This window comes from Balaenoptera ricei, chromosome 10, assembly GCF_028023285.1.
Source record: "Balaenoptera ricei isolate mBalRic1 chromosome 10, mBalRic1.hap2, whole genome shotgun sequence".
Taxonomy (NCBI): Eukaryota; Metazoa; Chordata; class Mammalia; order Artiodactyla; family Balaenopteridae; genus Balaenoptera; species Balaenoptera ricei.
In genome coordinates, this window is record NC_082648.1 from 102,310,755 (window position 1) to 102,331,315 (window position 20,561).

Sequence of the window (20,561 nt, forward strand, 5' to 3'; positions counted from 1 at the left end):
CTCCCACCAAAAATCCCAAAGTTCTGGGCTTCCCTGGTGGCGCAGTGATTGAGAATCTGCCTGCTAATGCAGGGGACACGGGTTCGAGCCCTGGTCTGGGAAGATCCCACATGCCGCGGAGCAACTAGGCCCGTGAGCCACAACTACTGAGCCTGCGCGTCTGGAGCCCGTGCTCCGTAACAAGAGAGGTCACGATAGTGAGAGGCCTGCGCACCGCGATGAAGAGTGGCCCCCGCTTGCCGCAACTAGAGAAAGCTCTAGCACAGAAATGAAGACCCAACATAGCAATCAATCAATCAATCAATAAATCTTTTAAAAAAAAATCCCAAAGTTCTAGATTAAATGTAAAAAGTGTCCTCTTAAATGCATGACTGGGCTTATGAAAAAGAAAAGGAAATTCTCAGATGCTAAAAACAAAGCTGGAGCAGGGGTGCTGGGAGGAGAACCAGCCCTGAGGCCTGAGGCCAGCCCTGAGGCATCCTGTGTCAATTGTGGGAAAGAAGAGCTTCAGTTTTAGAAGACTAGTCTCAGGTGCACACAAGGTGGGCATTTCCATCAGAAACCACTGAAAGGGTGAGCTAGAAAGAATCTGCCCTGAAAAGGGGTCAGAGAGGAAATGAGTCTGTCTCAGCTTCAACTCTGGGTGGAGGGGGAACGGCTGCCTTGAAAAATCTTAGCAGCAAACCAGTCCTCACACAGGTTTGTGGCTTCAGTTAACACTACCTGCATGGCCAGAAAAACGTCAAACTGAGAATTTCATCCAAAGTGGTCCCAGGTTGGTGGTGTACTCAGGAGCCTGACAGAATCAAACTAAAATCTTCACCCTCAAGCAAGTCCTCAAAGAATTCCCAGTGACAAGGTTTCAAGGATCGTGAACTTTTGATCAAAACACGCACACACACACACATACACACACACACACACAAAGAAGTAAGTCTCCATGAGTGAGAGTGAGCAGATACAACATAAAGTAGACTAGCAAAAGCTCCAGATTTTGAAAATTATCAGATACAAAACAGAAAAAAGTATATCTAACATAGAGAAAATTGAAAATATGAATAAAAATGAAAAACTATACAGAAAAAGACCATGCAGATTTGAAAAAGAGTCAATTAAAACTTACGGAAATAAAAAGCATAAAACTTGAAATTAAAAACTCTATCAATATGTTAAATGGCTGGTTAGACATAGGTGGAGAAATAATTAGTGAACTGGATGATACATCTAAAGAAATTACACAGAATACAATACAGACAGAAATAAAGATGGAAAATATAAGAAGCTGAGAAACAAGGAAGAGGTTCCAGAAGATGACAGAAGAATAGGGAAGAGAAAGTAGTTGATAATTTTCCTAATTTAATTAAAGAAATGAATTCTCAGATTTGGGATTCTCAGTGAATTCTAATCTGGGTTGTTTTTTTTTTAAAGCCATACTTTGAAATATCACTGTGAAACTGCAGAATACAGAAGACAAAAAGGTCTTTTCACCAAGTGTGAAAACAGAGATTGCTTGTAAAGGGACAATAATTAGATTGACAGCTGACTTCTGAACAGCAATAATATTGATAAAAGACAGAAGCCAGTGGAATGCTATCTTCTGAAAAAATAAATAACAGGATTGTACATAGTATGAAACCATCTCTCAAGAACAAGGACAAAATTAATTCAAACAAAATTGAGAAAGTTTACCAGAAATATATCCTGTCAAAAGGAACAAATAAAAGATAACTTCAAGGGACTTCCCTGGTGGCGCAGAGGTTAAGAATCCACCTGCCAATGCAGGGGACACGGGATCGATCCCTGGTCCGGGAGGATCCCACATGCCACGGAGCAACTAAGCCCGTGCGCCACAACTACTGAGCCTGCGCTCTAGAGCCTGCGAGCCACAACTACTGAGCCCACGTGCTGCAACTACTGAAGCCCACGCACCTAGAGCCCGTGCTACGCAACAAGAGAAGCCACTGCAATGGGAAGCCACGCAACACAACAAAGAGGAGCCCCCACTCACCACAACTAGAGAAAACCTGTGCGCAGCCAAAATAAATAAATAAATTAATTAAAAAAAAAATAAAGATAACTTTAAGAAGAAGGACAGTTATCCCAGAAGGAAAGTCTGAGACACAAGGAGTAAAGGTGAGCAAAGAATATGGCAAATATTGAGGAAACCTTAACAAATTACTGTATAAAATAATAACAAAAATAACAATAACAGAAATTTGTTAAGGTTTTAGAGATCCCAATAAAAAGCATTTCTTTTCCATATATGGATTATGAATGGATTGTAAAACAAGAACATACAAGAAGGCAGAGAGAAGGACAAAATTTTGCTTTTATTATCGACAAAACTAACGTTGGGAAATGTAGCTTATATCTGCAGGCAAATATATCTCATAATGTTGAACCCTAGAATTAGGCCAACTTACCCAGCCAGTCACAGGCAGTTCCAGGTCTCCACAGCTGCACCCTCACCCTCCCTTCTGCCCAGTACATGGGAACCTGCCTCTGTAAGACTTACAGCTTGGAGGAAAAGAATCATATGTGTTCTTCCTGAAAACAACTCCCTCTCAAGAAAAGACAAGGCTACACATGCCTAGTTTCCCATCCAAATTCACCCATTAGTTTAAGTCAGGCAGAGAAAGGCTGGAAGTGTCATGCTAGTGAATCTCCGTACACATAGAGGGAAACAGAAGGAGTAATGAATAAACCATACAACCTTACAATAAAGACTAATGTCAGAGAGAGAGGGGTAAAGCTAAAACACTCAACAACAACAAAAACACATAAGCTAAAAGGGAGGTGCCTGGAGTTAAAATGTTATAAGGTCCTTATATTATTTGGAAGGAAGCTAAAGTTATTAAATTTAGACTTCAGAAAGTTAAGTGTGCCTGTTAAAGTATTTCAAGGCTAAGTATTAAAAGAATAAAAACAAAGTTTACTCCTTTACAACAGCAGAAGGAAAATAATGGAATGAAAAAATAAACTAATTCCCAAGGATTTAAGAAAAGAGAATTTTTTAATTTAAAAAGGAGGACAAATAGAAAACATAAAATAACTTGCCATAATTAACTCTATACCAATTACAACAATAAATATAAGTGGACTAAACATTCTAGTTAAAAGACAAGGATTGTCAGATTAGATATGAAAAGAAAAATTAATAATTTGCTGTTTCCAAGGAACTCACATAAAACATTAGGTCACAGAAAAGTTGAAAGTAAAGAATACAAAAATATGTACCACACAAATATTTACCAAAAGCAAACTCTGTGTGTTAGTCAGAAAAATAGAACTTTCATTTTAAAAATTACTATAAAACCCACGAGATGTCACTTTACACTCATGAGAATGCCTACTATCAAAAAAAAAAAAATCCAGAAAATAGAAGTGTTGGTGAGGGTGTGGATAAATTGAAACCTTAGTACATTGTTTGTGATAATATAAAATGGTGCTGGCATTGTGGAAACAGTATGGCAGTTACTCAAAAAATTAATTGGAATTACCATATGATCCAGCAGTTCCACTTCTGGGTCTATACAAAAAAAAAAAAAAAAAAAAAACCTGAAAGCAGGGATTTGAACAGATATTTGTACACCCATGTTCATAGCAGCATTACTGACAATACTCAAAACATAGAAGCAACCAAAGTGTCCATTAGCAAATTAATGGGTAAACAAAATGTGCTCTATACATATAATAGAATATTATTCCACCTTAGAAAGGAAGGAAATTCTGACACATGCTACAAGATGGATGAACCTGGAAGATATTATGCTAGGTGAAATAAGCCAGACACAAAAGGACAAATACTGTATGATCCCACTACATGAGGTACCTAGAGCAGTCAAATTCACAGAGACAGAAAGTAGAATGGTGGTTCCCAGGGGCTAGAGGGAGGGAGAAAAGGGGAATTATTGTTTAATGGTGACAGAGTTTCAGTTTTGCAAGATGAAAAAGTTCTGGAGATAAATGGTGGTGATGGTTGCAGAACAATGTACTTATGTCACTGACTTGTATACTCAAAAATGATAAAAATGGTAAATTTTATGTTATGTATGTTTAACTGCTATGAAAAAAGAAAGAAAATTGCTACAGATAAAGATAGTTAATTTGGGAAGTTAAACACAAAGACGGAACAATTCTAAATTTGTGTGCATCTAATAATATAGCTTCTAAACATACAAAGCAAAAACTAAAATAATTACAAGGAGAAATTCACAAGTCAACCATCACATTTGGGAGATTCTAACATATCTTTTTCCATGATTGAATAAGCAAAGGAAAAATCCAGTAAAGAGATTCTATAGTTGAAAATCAAAATTAACAAACCTGAGCTAAGGGACATATACAGAACAGTATGCTCTGGAATATGCTTTCACATACACAAGCAGGAAACAGCTTCTGCTGTTTAAATATTATATTTAAAATAAGGCAATAATAATACATATTGATATAAATAGATAATTCTCTTTTTCATAAGGATAAAAACCCATCAACAAAATCTATATATTACTCTCCACTCCTTCATACTTATACATTCAATACAGTTCAACTTAATGTTCTATTTGTTCAAAACTATTAAATTAAAAAAAAAACTATATTAAGGTGTTTATAAAATGTTATAATAGCTCCTTGGAGACATGGTTGACTCTAGGGTTTGGGCAGAGAAAATAGGAGATAACCCTGGAGCATCTTGTAGTGCCAGAAAGAAAGGAAGTGTTAGAAAAAAAATGCGGCATGTTGAACAAAAGAAAGAATGTGGTGTTGGATTACAACAAAAGTATAAAATAAATAGACATGAGTGCACACTGATATAAATAAATGATTGAATACAAAAAGGGGGAAGAAGAAACAAATCTTCCTTTCAGAAGAATTCCAAATAATATATGTAGATACTCCCCCCATAAAGAGGTGGCACTTCATTTCCTAACCCCACTCCTTTGAGGATGAACTTAATGACTCTGTCCCAAAGAACAGAGCATTGGAAGAGGAAAACAGTAACTTCACAGTGGAAATGTCTGGCAGACACCACCTTAACCAAGTGATCAAAGTTAACATCACAGTATTGTCATGTTGAAATCATGTACCCCTGATATCATGGGAAAAGGAGGGCTTTTCATCTCTGTTTTGTATTCACCCCCAAAATCCCAAACACCAGTCTAAACATGAGGAAAACATCAGAGAGATTCGAATTGAGGGGTATCTACAAAATACATGACCAGTACTCCTAACTGACTAAGTAATGACAAACAAGAACTATCACAGAACAGAGGAGAGCAAGAGCCCATGACAAGTCAATGCAACATGGGATCCTTCATCGGATCCCGGAGCAGAAAAAGGATGCTAGTGGGAAAATGGGTGTAATAGGAATAAAGTCTAGAGTATAGTTAACAGTAACGTACCAATGTTAATCTCTTAGTGGTAACAAGTGTGTCATGGTTATATAAGATGTAAGATTAGGGAAACTGGGGAAAGGGGATGAGTGAACTCTATTACCTTTGTAACTTTTCTATAAGTCTAAAATTATTGCAAAATTTAAAGTTTATTTTTAAAAATTTTATAATCTAATGTTGTAGTATCAACTAGCAAACTGGTTTACATCTTAAATACATGTATTGTACAAAAGAAAAATTTCCAAAACTCCACTTGGCTAATTCCATGCAAATTAACACAAGGGAAGAAGTTGATGGGGAAAGTGAAAATAAGATAACACTGAGTTTCACAAAATACTTTTATCTAAATAAAACAACAGTCGATTCTGAATAATCTTCCAGGCAAAGCTTTCTCAATTAGTAATCAAGCTGAATTTTTCTATGTAAGAACTTCACTATGTGTCCCAATCTGCTCTTCCTCCCCCTCGCGGTCCAGTTCACTGATGTTTAGAAATGGACATAGCTTGCCCTTTCAGAACTATCCATGCCTTTGTTTTTGCAATTTCCTCTGTCTAATGCCATTCTGCTGCCCCTTCCCCACCTACCAGGTCCTTGTGCCTCCTTCAAGGTCCAGCCTACATATTCCCTCATCAATTTATTCATGACTTAGGAGGCTTTTGCAATAATCCGGGTAGAAATGTTGGTGGCTTGGGCCAAGGTAACCAAGGAGGTGGTGAGGAATGGCCTGTGTTCGAGCTCTCCAGAGAAACAACCAAGGAGATGTGTATAGTTCTCTGGTTGTCTAGTAGCCAGGGTTCACGAGTCCAGGAGTCAAGGGGTGGAAATGGCATCACTTACTATTACCCCTAGGGTCCTACTAGCAGAGATTTTTGCTTCCTATACCCGTGACCTATGTTCATCTAGCTTTGAGGTTTTAGTTCCAAAGGGAGGACATGCTTCCACCAGTAGATGCAACAATGATTCCACTGAATGGAAGTTAAGACTGCTACCCAGTCTCTGAATCAACAGGCAAATAAGGGAGTTGCTGTGCTGGCTGGGGTGATTGACCCTGATCACCAAGGGGAAATTGGGTATGTCTGGAATACGGGAGGTCACTTAGGGCATCTCTTAGTATTATCACACCCTGTGATAAAAGCTGATGGAAAACTACAACAATCCAATTCAAGCAGGACTACTAACGGCCCAGACCCTTCAGGAATGACAGTTTGGGTCCCCCCACCAGGCAAAGAACCGCAACAAGCTAAGTGCTTGCTGAGGGCAAAGGAAATACAGAATGGGTAGTAGAAGAAGGTACTTAAAAATACCAATGACAGCCAGGTGAAGAGTTACAGAAATGAGTACTGTGACTGTCCTGAGCATTTCTTCTTTCTCCAGAGAGAGATTTATTCTAAGGAAATGGCTCACACAATTATGGAGCCTGGCAAGTTCAAAATCTGCAGGGTAGGCCTGCAGGCTGGAGACCCAGGGAAGAGCTGGTATTGCAACTCAAGCCCAAAGGCCACCTGCAGGCAGAATTCCCTCTTCCTTGGGGGAGGTCAATCTTTTCTCTTAAGGCCTTCAACTGATTGGATGAGGCCCACCCACATTAAGAAGGGTAATCTGCTTTATTCAAAATCAATTTATTTAAATGTGAATCTCATCTAAAAAAAGGCCTTCAGGGCTTCCCTGGTGGTGCAGTGGTTGAGAATCTGCCTACCAATGCAGGGGACACGGGTTCGAGCCCTGGTCTGGGAAGATCCCACATGCCACGGAGCGGCTGGGCCCATGAGCCACAATTACTGAGCCTGTGCGTCTGGAGCCTGTGTTCCGCAACAAGAGAGGCCGCGATAGTGAGAGGCCCGCGCACCGCGATGAAGAGTGGTCCCCGCTTGCCACAACTAGAGAAAGCCCTCGCACAGAAACGAAGACCCAACACAGCCATAAATTAATTAATTAATTAATTAAAAAAAAAAAAAAGGCCTTCACAGCAACATCTAGACTAGTGTTTGACCAGATACCTGGGTACCATTAGCCAAGTTGACACATTAACCATCACATGGTCAGACGGTGGATGTGCATAATTGGAGAGCCAATGGGATGCATCCGCTGATTATATGTGGGGCCTGAGAGAAGGACAGGTTTTCTATAAATAGAGTTGCCACATGATCCAGCAGTCCCACTCCTGGGCACACACCCAGACAAAAATATAATTCGAAAAGGTACATGCACCCCAATGTTCATAGCAGCACTATTTACAATAGCCAAGACTTGGAAACAACGTAAATGTCCACTGACAGATGAATGGATAAAAATGATGTAGTATATATATACAATGGACTATTAGCCATAAAAGAGAATGAAATAATGCCATTGGCAGCAATATGGATGGACCTAGAGATTATCATACCAAGCAAAGTAAGTCAGAAAGAGAAAGACAAATACCACATGATATCATTTATATATAGAATCTAAAATACAACACAAATGAACCTATCTAAGAAACATAAACAGACTCACAGACATAGAGAAGAGACTTGTGGTTGCCAAGGGGGAGAGGGTTGGGGAGGGAAGGATTGGGAGTTTGGGATTAGCAGATGCAAACTATTACATACTGAATGGATAAACAACAAGTACAGGGAACTACATTCAATAGCCTTTGAAAAACCATAATGGAAAAGAATATATATATGTATAATTGAGTCACTTTACTGTACAGCAGAAATTAACACAACACTGTAAATCAACTAAACTTCAATAACATTTTTTAAAAATAAAAAATAAATCAAGAAGGAGAGGTTTTTTCCCAGGTACCTGGGGTTACGGAGATACCATTAACCGAGATGGGGAGACTGCAGGGGGCAGCAGACAAGGAGGGAGAGTCAAAGGTGGAGATCAGGCTTTGGGGGTTCAGGCTTTGAAATCTGACATCCAGATAGAGATGCTGTGTAAGCAACTGGATATATGGAGCTGGAGTTCAGGGGAGAGGTTCAGGCTGGAGATTAGAGTCTCATATCATCATCTCTGTGAGCCTTTTGTAAGATTTCCCACAGAGATTCCTAAATTAAAACAAGTCCTTTGTGCCCCAGTTTGGGATGCAGAAAGGAACTATAATTTAAAAACCAAGAAGGATTAAAACATAGAGAGACCAGCTTTACAGAAGAAGCAGAGGGTTAACAGGCTGGATTATAAAGGTTGACAGGAACGTGCCAGCGGAAGAGATGCCAGAAGGAAAGTTAATGAATTGCCTTCGTTGAAAAGATGAGAATGACATTAAACCAGGATTGCCCTGGAAAACTGGTGATAGCCGGGCGCCTGGCATTTTGGCGAGTTGCTTTCCTGAGACGTGATTTATGAACAAGAGCCAGCATGTGATGTTGTCATGAAAAGCGCAGCCTCCAGAGTGACTTTTCTGGGTTTTCATTTCAGTCCCACAATTTCTTTTAACCTAGAACGAGTAATTTAACTTCTCTGCACCTCCGTTCCTTCAGCTGTTAGATCAGAGTCACATGGCTGCTCACTTCCTGGGCTGCTGTGAGAACTCAGTGCTATGACTGCGTGGCCCGGAGTCCGTGCTCCATGAACATTAGCTCTGATCGTGGTTACCTGTCTCCCCCACTTCTCTCTGACTCCACGAGAGCCTTAGATCCACTCTCACTTACCTCACTAGCTCATAGCCTAGTGTCTGGGAACAAGTATTTGTGGAGTTGAACTGAACAGAAAAGTGGCACCTCCCATGGCATTAAGGACGGGACTGTCACTACCCGGACTCACCTGTGCCCGCGAACATCCTCTCCTTCCCTCCTGCTCTCCTGGGTTAAGCACCCCCGTGTGCCCTGGGTCCCAGCCCCTCTCACCTTCTCCAGAACTGCATTCTATTATCCGTCTCTCTTCTTTATTTTCAGCCTCTTCTTAGGTCATTCCGCTCTGCATTTTAACATGCTCGGGGCTCTTCTACTTTTAAAGACATTTAAAAAAATCACCCCTCCACCCCACCGCCCTCTCTGGCTATTTCCTGATCTCTGAGCTTCAGTTCTCAGCCAAACCTCTGTAAAGTAATGTACAGTGTCTCCGCTCCTCATTCCTCAAACCATTGCAAAGGGCTTCTACTCAAACTTCCCTTCTCCAAAATGGCTTCCTGCAGGGTCACCAATGACCAATGATTTTGCTAGATCCAGTAGATATTGTACAATCTTCATCTTACTTAACCTTTCAGCACATTCAAGACCCCTAGCCATTCCCTCTCTCTTGAAACATTAGACACCTTCCCCTAGTTTTCTTCCTATATTTCGAGTTGACCGTCCTCAGCCTCCCAGGCTGGCTCACCATCCAACTAGCGATTTTTAATACAATGGAACTCCTCAAGAACATGCCTTCCTATATACAATGGAATACCACTCAGCCATAAAAAAGAATGAAATAGGGACTTCCCTGGTGGCACAGTGGATAAGAATCCGCCTGCCAATTCAGGGGACATGGGTTTAAGCCCTGGTCCGGGAAGAGCCCACATGCTGCGGAGCAACTAGGCCCGTGCGCCACAACTGCTGAGCCTGTGCTCCAGAGCCTGTGAGCCACAACTACTGAAGCCCGTGCACCTAGAGCCCATGCTCCACAACAAGAGAAGCCCCTGCTCGCCCCAACTAGAGAAAGCCCACGCACAGCAACAAAGACCCAACGCAGACAAAAATAAATAAAATTAAATCTTATAAAAAAAAAGAAAAAGAACTAAATAATGCCACTTGCAGCAACATGGATGGACCTAGAGATTATCATACTAAGTGAAGTAAATCAGACAAAGACAAGTATCATATGATATCAGTTATACGTGGAATCTAATAAAAATGATACAAATGAACTTATTTACAAAACAGAAACCACTCACAGATCTTGCAATCAAACTTATGGTTACCAAAGGGGAAACATGGGGGGACGTGATAAATTAGATGACTGGGATAACATATACCCACTAGTATATATAAAATAGATAACTAATAAGAACCTACTGTACAGCACAGGGAACTCTACTCAATACTCTGTAATGGCCTATATGGGAAAAGAATCTAAAAAAGACTGGATATATGTATATGTATAACTGATTCACTTTGCTGCACACCTGAAACTAACACAACATTGTAAGTCAACTATACTCCAAAAAAAATTTTTGTAAATAAATAATAAAAGTAAACAATTAGCTACAGGAAAAAAAAAGAACATGCCTTCCCACTCTAAATTCCACCCCTAGTCAATTTCATCCACTCACAAGGCTTCGATACCTCCTTCAACACTTATGATTCCCATTCAAACCTCGTTTGAACTTCAGGCCCACGTGGAAGTATCACAAGCACCTCAGACCAATATATTCAAAACCGGACTCACTGTCTCCACTCCTCCCCAGACCCAGACCCTCTCTCACATTCCCTCTCTCATAAGCAGGAAAGTGGGGTTCATCCTTGACTTTCCTGTCATGGGACGCCTATAATTCTATCAATCCTTGCACGTTGCCAATTCTCATCCTCAGACTCACCCTCTTCCCTCGGTCGTCCCTGCTGGGAGAATGAAGCACTGACCACACGGCTCCACTGTGACAGGAGAGCTGGGGGCCCCAGTCCAGGTCTCCCTTGGGCTCCGCCCTCTGCGCCTCTTACCTCTGCTGGTTCTACTGTGTCCTTTTGTGGTAATAAACTGTGACCATGCGTAGAAGAGCTTTTCTGAGTCGGCAAATCCTTCTAGAGAATTTTGAACCTGAAAGTAGTCTTGGGGACCTCCTGCACATCAACAAATAATCAGATGCTAACAACAATTATAGTCTTAGATGCGAAAGAAATGAAAACGGGAGAACTGTTTTGTTTCTTGTAAGAGTAGATGCATATCCCCAAACCTGGACCGTGCTGATAGTTGTCTTTGGGGTGGGGCGGGGGTGGTGGTGGTGGAAGGAGTAGTTGGTGACTAGAAGCTATTAGGAAGTGACTTTCACATGTTGAAGATGACAACTTTGGAGCTGAAGGCACCTTGCAGACAGCATCCAGTTCAAGGTCCCTCTCTTGGCAGAAAAGGTGATGGAAGGAAGCCCAGGGACATAAAATGAGTTGACCCAGGACACAAAGCTGGTTCAAATAAATCCAGTGCTCATTGATCATTAGGTGCCAGGCACTCGGCCAGATGCTGAGGAAATGGATTCCCTGGGTTCAAGTAACGCATGCAAGAGGCTTGGCTGGGGCAAGGGGTACAGGACGCCTAAGTCACGTTTGGCCACTCCAGCAGAAGCTGAATGAGTGAGAGCTGTCCGCACGCACAGTGGTCCTCAGGCCTTTGCCGTTGCCAGCCTGCCACATCCAGGCACCGTGCAAAGCAGAAGAGGAGGGAGCCCTACTCCCCAGTGTGTGCTAGGGGTACAGCGGGGATAGTGGGGGGAGGCAGGGAGGCGACTTCAGGAGAGACATTCACGGTGACCGGGAAGCTGCCGCTGGGGCCCTGGCCTCACCCAGCCCAGTTCTCCTAAATTTGCACATTTTGGAGAAGACGGCTTGGTTATTACTGTAGCAGAGAGAACTACTATATCGATACAAAGTGAGTGTGCTTAAGCTTAAGGGCCTCATCACCCAAATGAATAGGACAGTGACTTCTTTTTTTTAAGATTTTTTTGATGTGGATCATTTTCAAAGTCTTTACTGAATTTGTTACAATATTGCTTCTGTTTTATGTTTTGGTTTTTTGGCCCTGAGCCATGTGGGATCTTAGCTCCCCAACCAGGGATCAAACCTGCATCCCCTGTGTTGGAAGGCGAAGTCTTACCCACTGGACCACCAGGGAAGACCCGACAGTGACTTCTAAAGAGATGAGAGAGCCACTGAGGCCGTGAACTGGGCAAAAACCAACCGCATTTAAAACCCAAGGGCGCTGAGAGCTCCATCAGTCAGGGATCACGCTCGCTGGTGCCGTCCACCTGCGGCAGGGCGCGTGCGCATTTCTTGCAGGTAGAATCAGGTGAGGGAGGAGTGCAGGCCAGGTCCGCCCTCCACACACACAGGTACCCAAGGTGGTTTGCAAGCAGGCTGCTGGCTCGCTTTGCTTTTGGCTCTGGCTCACAGGGTCGGTAATTAGCGAGACCGTGACTGGAGTCCCATGAACGGGGACCTGGGGCAGAGGACAAGGTGGCTGAACACGCAGAAATCACTGCCCTTTCCCCGGGAGTCCAGGGTCTTCCCCAGAGCTCTGGGGGGTGGCGGGACGAGGCGGTGCTGGGAGGAGAAGGGGGAGCACCTGTGGGGACCCGGCCAGTGGGGTCCCCCTCGCTTGTCTGTTCTGGGTCCTCCTCTAGGGCTCCTCCTTTCAAGGCCTCTGTATAGTGTCCTGGGGGTGCAGGAACAAAGCTCCACAGGCTGGGGGGTTTGCACAATGGACACTTATTCTCTCACAGTCTGGAGGCCAGAATCCGAGATCAAGGTGTGCACAGGGCAGGTTCCTTCTGCGGGCTCCGAGGGAGACAGTTCCAGGCCTCTCCCCTGGCTTCTGGGGGTTTGCTGGCCACCTGGGGTGTTCATTGGCTTGAAGACTTATCACCCTGATCTCTGCTCCATCTTCATGTGGCCTTCCTACTCGCTGGGTACCTGTGTCCAAATTTCCTCTCTTTATATGGACGCCAGTCGTGTTGAATTAGGGGCTCACCCTACTCCAGCGTGACTGCATCTTAACTAATCACATCTGCGGCAACCCTATTCCCAAATAAGGCCCCATTCGGAGTTCCTGGGGGTTAGGACTTCAACATGAACTTTGAGGAGACATGACCCAAAGCTCCCTGCTAGGAGCCCTTATGTCCCCCACCCGCCCACTCGGACCTCCCCTCACTGGTCCAGAGGGGTAGACTTCTGCTCTTCCCCCAGGAGGGGTACTGAATGCTGCCCGTCACTCACTGCTCCCTTCTCTCATTGGCAGGACCGGCAACGAGAGGACAGAGGACACTGGGCCTCATTTACCACATGACGTTAATTCCTTCTCCCTCAGACCGCCGCTCTCCCTGCGCCGAACAAATCAGACCAGGCTCTTCTGGGTACTGCCCCTCTGCCTGTGATGGGGGTGAGTTAGGGTTACGGTGGGAGGTGGGTCCACCAGCTCCAGTTCAGCGGCACCTGGAACTCTGCTCCTCTCAGGCTATTGGGCACTTGCGTGGCCCATTAATAAAGCTGATACGTACCTTGGTTTTCAGTGGCTCCTTGTGAATCTGTTTCTCAGTTGGTTAGAATCTGACACATTTATTACTCAGTATATATTTAATGAATGGATTAAGCCTTGCTTTGAATACAAATGAGTGTCCGTGTGTGCATGAGATTGCAGGGAAGCGGGCGGAGGAGAAAAGGGAGGCAGGAAGGAGGGGAAGGAGAAGAGAGGGAACACTAAGTATCTACCCCACACCTGGAATCCCCAGGAACCTGCAGGGCCTTAGAAATCATCTGCCTTATGGCTTTAGACACCAAGACTTTAAACTGTGATCGTAATACCCTCATCATGGCAGACCTCCCCGGCCTTAGGAGCTTCTCGGGTCTCACTCAAAATTGACCACGGCTTTCCCAAACTAGCTTTCATTTCCTCAATCTTGAGGGTCAGAATCACCCAGCACCTCCCATCTTCTCCTCCCTCCCATCAAGGTCAGCAATGCTGTCATAAACCAAGGACTGCTGTCTTTTCGCACCTTCTCTTTCGTAGTGAATTAAATCTACCCCGTCACAAACACACATCTCTCAGAATTGGAAGAAGAAAATAATCCTAAATAATCACTCCTAAAAGGAGTGTGAAAGCACTTTGTAAACTTTCTTTATAAATCACATTCCTTTTAGAGGGAGTCTCAGATACCTTCTGAGAGAGTGGGATATAAAGTAACTCAAGCAAAACTTTTTAATAACGGATTCTCCCAAATTTTTCTGAGGAAAGAAGAGGGAAGAAATGAGTATTTGTGAACAGTGTAAAAAATGCCCAGAAATATGCTGGAGCCCTTGTCTCAATGAGATGTGATCTCCCCAGCAACTCTTGGAAGCAGACAGTGGTGCCCCATTTAAGAGCTGGATAAAATAATAAAAAGGGACTCGGGGAGATTAAGTGACTTCACTGTTAAGTGATAAAGTTGGAATTTGGGCTTAGCTCTGCCTGATGTTTTCAAGTGCATTGGGGTTTTCCCACTCTAGGAAAATTTCCTCAGCCCCAATTTCCAGGCAGACTCTGGTTAATAAATGTGTGTCACAGAAAGTCCTGGCCAAGGCCACGAAAAGAAAAGCAAGGGTGTCGTTATATCAGCTCCACCTTCTCTGCCCAAGGCTTCACAAAGAAGACGGTTTAATATGAGTTTAACGCTTTCGTCGAGAGTTATTCTACAGGAATGCAGGAAAGGCAAGGCCTGTCCATCCTTCACGTATCTGGTATAGAACGGTCCTCAGTGTCTCCTGCCCCTTCCAACGTAACATCCTCACCGAGAGAAAATTAAGGCCAAATGATTCTGGCCCAACATGAGTTTAGTGTCAAAGGAAGAGGACTTCGTTATATGAGACTCACGCTGACACTGTACTCATAATACAGGACAGAGTCCAGGCTGCAGAAACAGAGACACCCTAACATAAAGGACAGTGTCTTAAAGAAAAGCTGATTGCCTTACCGCGTAACAGTCCCAAGGTCCAGATGGTGAGCCAGGCCCTTTCCAGCTTGTTGCTGCGCTGGCCGCAGGCACCGTCTTCCTCCCGAGGTCAAAGCTGGGTGGTGAGCACGTTCACGTTCCAGCTGGCGAGGAGGGAAAAGAGCTCCATTCCGGGCTGGGGCTCATTGTCTACGTGGGAGATGACCTAGAAGCTGCACCATCGTCTCCGCGTGCATCCCTGCACTTGGGCACAAGGCCACACCAGCAGCAAAGGAGACGGGCAGCGCCATCTCTCGCTGAGCCCCACAGCGGTCCATTCCTGCGGAAGACGGGGGAGCAGATTGTGGTGGCCAGCTAACAAACTCTGCCTTGGTAACAATCACAGCCCGCAGCGGTGCTCGGCTTCACAGCTGTTAGTGCTTTCATACCCACCGCTTTGTGTAATCGAGCAATGAACCGCTGAGTAGGTAACATGTACCTCATGTTACGCATGAGAAGATGGGGCCAAAGGGTTAAGGGACTGGCGTAAGGTCTAACCGTGGAGTTTTTAAAGCACGATGAGAATGGACCCGTATGGTAGAGTCGAAAAGCAAAGCCTGTTTCGTTTGTTTCAGCCACATTTACTCAGCAATTACTAAGAACCACAGAACTGAGAAACAGGAGGAGAGGGGGGATCCGCGGCTTCAGAGGCTTCATGGCAGCTGGGAGAGTGAAACAGTATTCTCTGTACCGCGTGGCCATGAGGACTGCAGGACAGAAAGACGGACAGTGACAGCCAAGGACACAGAGGATTATTAGGACATAGCGAAGACATTGGTGATTTCTGGAGAGTAACAAAAACTAAATGATTTTCCTACCATGAGTGGGAAAAACAGCAACTCTAAAAGTCTCCAGTAGAAAATGGAGAAGAAGGGTGTTCACTGAGGAAAACTAAGGTACTCCGAAGGAATTATGGCTCTCCTATGCCCTGGCCTTATATTCTCCCATCCTATCTTTTATTCCAGCCAGTGCTGGTGTATCCTGCATGTGTACCCTGAGGCGGTTGTACCCTGATGCAGGTGTACCCTGATGCAGTTGTACCCCGACGCAGGTGTACCCTGATGCAGTTGTACCCTGATGCAGGTGTACCCTGATGTGTGTGTACCCTGATGCATGTGTACCCTGATGCAGGTGTACCCTGATGTGTGTGTACCCTGATGCAGTTGTACCCCGATGCAGGTGTACCCTGATGCAGTTGTACCCCGATGCAGGTGTACCCTGATGTGTGTGTACCCTGATGCAGGTGTACCCTGATGTGTGTGTACCCTGATGCAGTTGTACCCCAATGCAGGTGTACCCTGATGTGTGTGTACCCTGATGCACGTGTACCCTGATGCAGTTGTACCCTGATGCAGGTGTACACTGATGTGTGTGTACCCTGATGTGTGTGTACCCTGATGCAGGTGTACCTTGATGTGTGTGTACCCTGATGCGTGTGTACCCTGATGCAGGTGTACCCTTATGTGTGTGTACCCTGATGCATGTGTGCCCTGATGCAGGTGTACCCTGATGAAGGTGTATTCTGATGCTCCTGGCCACACTTCTGACCCAGGCATCTCTGGCGTTCTGCCCCAGGGTTGCCCTGACACTACAGTGCAGGACACCTGCAGGAATCTGCCCAAAATTCATGCATCCACAGGCAAGAAAGCCTTGACCATGGGGCACAGCACCAGCAGACAGCTGCTCCCTCTCTGTCCCAGGTAGCACCGTCTGAGGCACATTCTACACACTGCTAGGTGGTACCGGAGGACTAAGCCTGTGATGGTTAATTTTATATGTCAACTTGGAGGGTGTTTTTGGATGAGATCAACATTAAAATGGTGAACTTTGGGTAAAGCAGAGTGCCCTCCATAGTATGGGTGGGCCTCATCCAATCAGTTGAAGCCTTGAAGGGAACAGAGACTGAACTCCCTGAAGCAGAAGGAGTTCTCCAGCAGGACGCCTTCAGACTTCGTCTGTACCATCAGCTCTCCTGGGTCTCGAGCCTGCCGGCCAACACTGCAGATTTTGGACTTCCCAGCCTCCATAATCGCACAAGCCAATTCCTTATAGTAAATCTCTTGGTTCTACTTCTCTGGAGAACCCTGGTTAAGACAGAGCCCCAGCACCAGCTTGAGAATGCACTCTTGTATTGGTTTTCCTCTTTCCCTGTTATACTCCCCCAGTCTCTGGAATCACTCACTTTCCCAAATCAATTAGGTATGTGCATGCCCCTGTCCAGACTTGCTTTCAGGGGGCTCCTCAGCCAGGATACAATGTTTGCATATGTATTACTGAGGGTAATCAGTATACAAGCACATTCATAGCTCAAAGAGAGCCTTACGTGTTTGCTATTTCCCAGCATCACAAGACCTAGAACCCTGGCTGGGATGCTGAAGTGTGTTGGAACAAATGCTGCCAGTTCTTCCCACCTCCCCAAGGAGACTGTGCTGCTCTCCGCCAAAGCACAATATCTTTCTGTATGCCCCATGTTGCTTAGCATTTGGGAAGTCTGCAAAAGATGCTTGCTGCACTGGATTGAATATTGTATTTTAAAATTTGCCTATGTGTTGTCATGATGTAGATACACTGTGGACCTGTTACTGTTCACGTGATATTATTTGATGAATACAAATACAAAGGATTCGGCTGAGAACTTCAGCTCTAGTGTCACGTGGGCATGGATTCAAGCCTCCGTTCCTCCGCTAACTGGCTGTGGCACAGCATAATCTCTCTATAAAGAAACATACGTAAATTTTTCTGCTGAAAGAAATAAATGTCCACCTATAATTACCTTCCCAGCTAAATGTCGATACAACAATGAGGAAGAGAAGAGGTTTGTTATTTGTTTTTTTCTGAAGAGCCTAAAAGAATACCACTATAAAGATTTGCACTGAAATAAATACTATGGGATTTATTTCAGAAAGAAAAGATTTGAAAAAGATGTAAGAAAAAATGGTAAACAAAGTAATTGGTAACTAACTACGTGGCAACTCTAAATCAGCACCGACTGTTTAAAAACAACAGCAAGAGGGCTTCCCTGGTGGCGCAGTGGTTGAGAATCTGCCTGCCAAGGCAGGGGACACGGGTTCGGGCCCTGGTCTGGGAAGATCCCACATGCCGCGGAGCAACTGGGCCCGTGAGCCACAATTACTGAGCCTGCACGTCTGGAGCCTGTGTTCCGAAACAAGAGAGGCCGCGATACTGAGAGGCCCGCGCACCGCGATGAAGAGTGGCCCCCACTTGCCACAACTAGAGAAAGCCCTCGCACGGAAACGAAGACCCAACACAGCCATAAATAAATAAATAAATAAATAAATAAAAATTTAAAAATAAATAAATAAATAAAAACAACAGCAAGAGTAAATAATTTGAAGAATATAAAAATGAGCTGTAAGTAAAATGATGGACAATAATGATATATAAGACAGGAATGGGTATGTATTTGGATTAAAGCATTTAAAAGTCTTGGAATTGGACTTCCCTGGTGGCGCAGTGGTTAAGAATTCGCCTGCCAATGCAGGGGACACGGGTTCGAGCCCTGGTCCGGGAAGATCCCACATGCCGCAGAGCAACTAAGCCCGTGCACCACAACTACTGAGCCTGCGCTCTACAGCCTGTGAGCCACAACTACTGAGCCCGCGTGCTGCGACTACTGAAGCCTGCGTGCCTAGAGCCCATGCTCTGCAACAAGAGAAGCCACTGCAGTGAGAAGCCTGCACACCACAACGCAGAGTAGCCCCCGCTCGCCGCAACTAGAGAAAGCCCGCGCGCAGCAATGAAGACCCAACACAGCCAAAAATAAATAAATAAAATTTTAAAAAAAGAGACACCAGAGAGAGACCTCTTTCCTTCTTTCTCTTGCTCTCTTTCCCTCTGCAGCACACCACACACCAAGGAAATGCCATGTGAGGACTTAGTGAGAAGGCGGCCATCTACAAGCCTCAAGAGACTTCTCAACTGGAACCCTGCTAGAGCTTGATCTGGGATTTCCAACCTCCAGAATTGTGAGAAAATAAATGTCTGTAATTTAAGCCACCCAGCTCATTTTGTTACGGCAGCCTGAGCAGACTAATACACCACATTTGGCTCTAGAGATGACGATGAATCAGACAAAGCCCTGTGCTTTAGGAGCACACTGTCTACCAAGAAGAGACATCTCATGAAAATACAACATGATGAGTGCTTCCACCTCGGCCTGGGAGATCTGAAAGGCTCCACAGACCACACATTTGAGCCAGGTTTTCAAAGAGGCCCGACCAGGAGAAGAAACAGCAATCCAGGCAGAGAGAACCCCCAGCAAGGTCCGAGAGACTTTAAAAGGCAGATGTATTTGGTGAACACTGAGAGGCTAGGGGGTCTAGAGGGCATGACAGGGAACGTTGGAAGAGGCTGAAAAGATAGACTGGGGCAAGATGTGAAGGTCCCTGAGTGCCAAAACCAAAGACTTTAAATTTCAATATAAGAAAATATTTATGAAACAATATATTCATTTACTAGGGCTGCCGTAACAAAACACTACAGTCTGGTTAGCTTAAGGAACAGAAATTTCTTACAGTTCTGGAGGCTAGAAATCCAAAATCAAGGTGTTGGTAGGGTTGGTTTCTTCTGAGGCCTCTCTCCTTGGCTTATAGATGGCCATCTTCACACAGTCTTCCCTCTGTACATGCACCTGTGTCCAAATTTCCTCTTATAAAGACGCCATTCGTATTGGATTAGGGCCCACCCTAATGACCTCATTTTAACTTAATTCCCTAAAGACCCTGTCTCCAAATATGGCCACATTCTGAGTCATGGGGGCCAGGACTTTAACATCTGAATGGGCGGGGAGGCACCACTAGGCCCATAATACACAACTATCATATGTACAATACAAGGAAGTTTAAGACATTGGCCACTAGGAAAGTGATTCCTTTTATGCCTTTGGTTCATTTCCTACCCCCAATGGACTCCCAGGTTTTGAAAGAGTTCATCTGCCAAACTACATGTATCAACTTATAAATTCCTCATTTTTAAAAATCAAAGACAATACATCAGTCAACTCTGATTAGCAGGCAACATCTAGAACTACCATCTTAAGTTCATAAAATCTCAACCAAGAGAAAAATTTGACATCTTAATTAAACTGTGAAGACTCATTGTAGGGCAGATATGTGACTACTGTTAAACTTTTTGAAGCGTAACACTTGCTGAAGTGTATCTTCCTATGTACACAGACACGCTGTGTGTCTCTATCACAGAACTCTCATACTGTACTGAAATTCCTGTGGTTATGTGCCAGTATCTCCCTCCAGCTTCTGAATCCCCTGTAAATAGGGACCGTGTCTCATTTATTTTCACATCTCTAGCTATGCCCCTGACTGTGTGAAACTGTACTAAACCCATTCCCACACCTCTAAGATCCCTAGAGAGCAGAGGGTCACAGAGCTGGAAACCAACGTTCCAGGATCTTACTTGTACACAGGAAGATCACACATTCATGTTCATACGTACACACAAACTCCCACGTTAAATGCCAAGACGATGCAGACGGAGATGCCAAGGAAGCATGATATTGA

The 20,561-nt window shown here is 44.3% G+C and overlaps 1 long non-coding RNA gene across 2 annotated transcripts in view; it reads right to left on the minus strand.

Annotated features, from left to right (window-relative positions):
• LOC132372759 (uncharacterized) overlaps window positions 1–20,561 on the minus strand; it is a 106,366-nt gene that overhangs the window by 77,203 nt on the left and 8,602 nt on the right. For both annotated transcript variants that reach the window (XR_009505251.1, XR_009505250.1), the window contains exon 2: window positions 15,007–15,304. This is a non-coding gene — a long non-coding RNA (uncharacterized LOC132372759). The remainder of the gene's footprint in view (window positions 1–15,006; window positions 15,305–20,561) is intronic.